The sequence below is a fragment of the Montipora foliosa genome, chromosome 6 (genome assembly GCF_036669935.1).
Source record: "Montipora foliosa isolate CH-2021 chromosome 6, ASM3666993v2, whole genome shotgun sequence".
NCBI classification, from domain to species: Eukaryota; Metazoa; Cnidaria; class Anthozoa; order Scleractinia; family Acroporidae; genus Montipora; species Montipora foliosa.
Window position 1 is genome coordinate 29,333,743 of NC_090874.1, and position 5,000 is coordinate 29,338,742.

The following is a 5,000-nucleotide window of genomic DNA, read 5'->3' on the forward strand; positions in this document are numbered from 1 at the left end:
TAACCTACACCAAACGAGGCTTAATTTTCGCGCGCTTTCTGTGGCTTGACGCGGCTACACGGCCATGCTTCGTGAACTAAAGCTCTTCACAGTCGACGCTTGTCGTGTTTAAGTGGTAAACGGTTTGGATTTGGTTTTGTTGTTGTTTTTTCCTGCACTTTTCGCCGGTTTTAATCCAAACAGGTTTGACATGAAAAGCTGTCGTCAGGGCTATACTGGCAGCTACGCAGTTATTCAAGTCAAGTATCTTTGGAAGGATATCACGAGAAAAAGAGATTAAATTTAAATATAAGCTTAGTGACGAGCAACGAGATAGAGAGAAGAGGCGACGACATTTGAGACATTTAAGAGAAGAAACCCTTGAGAAAAGCCGAGGAAGGAGAAGAAGAGAAAATTTCAATGAAGAACACCTTAAAGCTGAGACAAATAGAGGGAGAGACAAAACACAAATTTACAACGGTTGGCTTTTAGATAGTGTTTTTCTTCTTAATGCATTCCTCGCTGCCTGACATATATTGTAAAACTCGCTGAAAAAACAAAGAAGGCCTGAAACGTCAACAATTCCGTGTTGACAGAGATTCTGGCATATTTCAACAATCACATTGATAGGCTTTTGGTGTGAAATGGATGTCCAGTCGTGAGCTGCTTTGTTTGACTGTGAAATTGCAGTCGAGTAAGCGAATTTACTACTCTTTAGCTTGACTTTTTAATTAGTAAGCTTAATATGTTTGCTTTTGTTCTAAACTGAAGAGAGAGGGTGTAAAGATTATCAGTCAAACGGAAAATTTGGTGAAAGAGATTACTGTGCATGTTGTTGATTAAAATTGTTGGTTATTGTTTGCAAGGCTTGTTTGTTTACTGCTGTCAGCTCAGAGGTGTTTGATCACTGTAAACTGTATACATTAATGACGATTAATTTTGTACTTTATGCAGAAGCATAATTATTTCTATATACACTATATTGCTTTCTGGGGTTAGAAACGTGAGCCCCACTTTTAGGCTTCGCTAAATCTATACATTAGCGCCATGCATTAATTTAATACGGCTTTACCATTCTAAACAAAGTAGTGTGGTATCTTTGCTGAGACAGATTAGTCCGGCTCGATACATAAAATGTGGCATCGCAAATGATTTGAAAATTTAGATTCTTCCAATTAAGGTGACTCAAACCAATTTGAACACTTGAAAGAAACGTTCTCATTAGAAGGATTCACACTACGACACTTTATCACTTAACAGCGATGTTATGGCACCATATCAAACACCACTTATTGCTAAAAAGATTCGGTCATTTCTGTGACGTAAAAAATTACCGTGGCAACAGGAAATCCTTAGAGTGCTCTAAGAAGTCACTTTAGAGTTGGACTGTTCCTAACGTTAGACCAGAACGAATGGGTGGTTTATTTTATAGCTAGTATACCCAGTGTATTAAAACTCTATTTTATATAGGACTAAATCTGAAAGTCTACGCGTAACTACTCGACGCTCTACCCATGGTCATTTGATGATCCATTCATCATGGGAAAATTTGAATCCACAAATGACCAGCTCCCAACATTAGTGGCTTCATAGCTCGGTTGGGTTTAAACCTCGTTGAAGTGCTGAATTTGTCAGGCTTCTCTACGCAATTGCTGAAATTGCGTTCATAACTGCGAGGATCATAGCTTTACTTGATTAGGTATTGTTATTTACGCTTTGTTCTTTTGCTTTATTGACGTCAATTATTCCGGATCCTCTATATGAAAGCCTTGAAATTCGTCACATCAGCAGCGAAAGTAGTTATTATGAATTCATAATAATGATGCCATTCAAAGTTCTTATAAACGAATGAAATGATATATGACATGAATCATATATTGAACTGCGGCTCGACGGCCATACTACGACGGTCAACCAAAATAATAGTTAACATTTTTCGTGTTCAGGTGGAAAACGGTTTGGAAAATATTTTGTGCCTGCATTTTTAATATTCGCTGGTTTCAAGCCGGGTTTGACATATATAGCTGTGGTCAGGACCGGACTGGTGGCTACGCAGTTACTTCAAGTCAAGTATCGGACAAGTCAAGCCAAGTCAAGTCGAGTCAACTTAAATCTGAGTGTTTATTTTTAATTTGTTTAGAGCTGATTTTGCTCTTTACTTTAAATTTGAATCTGACAAGGTTGCATGATGCCTGGACGATCTATGACATAACAGCAGAAACGAAAGAAGATAGAAAGAAAACTAGAACGACAAAACAGGTTCCAAGAAGTTACTTTACAAATTCTTTTCTTCAATTCTTGGACACTAAACCTTTTGTTATTTTTACGGATGCGTTTCTTCAAGTTGATGGTTATTTTTAAAGAGTACTTTAATCGCTTTTTACTTTCTTCAGAATTGAAACTCGAATTTTATTCTCAACTGGAATTAAATAACGATCATCATCTGTACTTTTTTTGGACATAAAGAAATAGTTGATTTGGTTGTTTGTTTTCCTCTAAAATGCGAGCGAACAAGTGATTTTTTGAATTGTTGGAGATCTTGTTTTAGTCTTGTTTGCCTTATTTTGCCGATTCGCCGGCGTGTTTCTAAGGAATACATCAAACTGTGAATGATCTCGTTCTCAGAGATAAAGTGGAGTAAGGCATATCGATAAAACTCCTTTTTGACCTTGAACTGACAAAATTTCCTAACGATCCGTCACATCACGAGTTGTGGGCTGAGTTTCATTCGATCTCAATCTAACTCCGAGGGTTTTTCTCCGGGTACTCCGGTTTCCTCCCTCGTCAAAATCGACTCCCAGCCTATTCCATCTGTCCGTGGTGCTGTGCTCCGAGGTCCTGCATGGGTCGTGTTCAGGGTCCGAGCGCCTAGCCGGCTGCACGGCTCCTTCGGGCCGACCTCGTTGAGCTGCGCCCTTAGCAATTCAGTCTCCGACTGCGAGAAAGGGAGTTTAGCAGGTCAGATATTGTTATTATTAGTACATCTGTGATTTCTAATTTTAGCGTGATTTCGCTGGCTTTTGACAGTTGACTCTGAAATGTTTTTTTTTTCTTTCCCGTTCGCTTGCTTATGTTTGTTTTCTTTTAAAACCATGCGATTCAAGAAAAATTCGTGGACTAACTAGTGAAATTCACAGTAAATTTAACTTGGAAAACCGATATCGCACTCATCGCTTCGTGATTAATGTGATATCGGGTTTTTTGCGTGAAGAAGAAAGAAAAGAAAGAGATTTAATTAAGCTGTAACCGGAAACACCCAAACACGGACAATTCCAAAACCTTTTATTTTCACTAACCCTACAGGACCTTACAGCCAGTAAAAATAACCCGGGAGCTTCGCTTTTAGGCTCGGCTAAATCTATATATTTATTTCTTATAAAGATGTGCAATGTCTCTCGTCGCTGTCTCAAACGTATTAAATATCAAATCCACACAGATCTAAGGTTGAGCCCCATTTTTTCCCAACGTAACCCCAGTACGAGATTCAGTTCTGAAATATGACAAACAACTTGATTCTTACTTAATTACAAATTCTGGAAATCAACCTCACCACTGTACAGCAAAACTAGGTAAACCTTTTTCAACATGCACGGTTTCAAATTGCTGGGATTGGATATTTGTAAGGCATAAGTGTGTCGGCGTTCAGTAAACTGTAACCTTTTGATCATATACCACGATCACTTCTGAAACCTCTACAACGCAACGTTAAATTGAAATGGTTTACCCTAAATCAACAATTTGATCTGAGCAAAATTTACCGCACCCAGGACTTTGTCTAGTAAGACAGTGTGGTGTGTAACAAGTCTTAGAACGAACAGCCAAAATGAGCCTATTTTTATCTAAGCTTATTTATATAAATCGCTAGCGAGAACTAAACTGTCATTTCAGACGCAAAAAATCACTTAAATTCAGCATGCGAAGAATATTTCGTTGAGCCAGGATAGGACAAAGCAAAACACAATACATAAAAAAGTGCAAAACTCTAATTGAACTTTTGAAAACGACTACAAAAAAAGACTTACCTTGAATTTGCAGTTCCCGCGTATATTAAGATCAAAGTCGAAATTGATCTTTGTTTGCGGGTGGTGAGCAGGTGAGCTTGGAGTATTGTACCATTCTAACTTAGAAAGCCCATAAAATAATTTGAGAATTTATTTCAGTGGTTCATCGACATTGCTTTCAAAATGCGTTATTCATTTTATTTAGTCTCTACTAAAATACATAAGGCAGCCTTATGTATCCCAGGGTACGGCTTAGCGTTCGACGGGTGGCAGCAGGTTGCATTTTCTTGACATATCAACAGGAAATTTGAAGAGTGCTAAATGAATCAAAGTTAAAGGCACCCAACAGTGATTATCTATTAAAGACTATAAATTCAAAGGGACACGGGTTACGACTTAAGATATAAGCAAGTGTGGGTGCACGAAGGGTGAAACGAAATTCAGCCGAACTGAATACTGAAACGGGGTTGATAATAGGAAGCTTCTTAAACACGCGACGTTTTTTATTCAAAGACGGAAACCGGAAGTTTCGCATGCCAGGACAGTGGTCTCTACCAGATATTCACCCATAAGTCATTGCGGTCGTTTCTTTTTGTCTTCAAATGGCGGCTTGTCTAAATGCGTGATCTGATTGGCTGAATGCACCCAGGTGAATCACGCGGCAAATAACATGTCAGCTGTTTGGATAATTTTGTGTAACACGAAATTCAGTCACAGACCCCAAGGCCTTTGGACGAATGTGGGCCTTTAAACTAATCGTCTCTATTTAAAAAAATTCGCGAACTTAATCTCCCTAATGAAAGGGATAACATCAAACACAACGTAAATCCATTTTTTTTCCATTCAGAATTTTCATCCCACAAACGTTTCTCGAAACTTATTCCTACATGAACAACATAGAAAGGCGGGAGCTAACTCTTCAGTTGGTAAGTATTGATGTCTGTTAACTCCGTCACCATGCTCTTTTTGCCCTTGTATATCTCTGGCTTAAGCCTTGCAAATCGTTGTGTCATAGGTGGG

The 5,000-nt window shown here is 38.6% G+C and overlaps 1 protein-coding gene across 1 annotated transcript in view; it reads right to left on the reverse strand.

Annotated features, from left to right (window-relative positions):
* The window catches only part of LOC138007097 (vesicular glutamate transporter 2-like), a 135,481-nt gene extending 131,261 nt beyond the window's left edge, over positions 1–4,220 (reverse strand). Inside the window, exon 1 of the mRNA XM_068853822.1 lies at positions 4,002–4,220. The gene's annotated coding sequence lies outside the window, so the exon portion shown is untranslated. The remainder of the gene's footprint in view (positions 1–4,001) is intronic.
* Between the last annotated feature and the right edge of the window lie 780 nt (positions 4,221–5,000).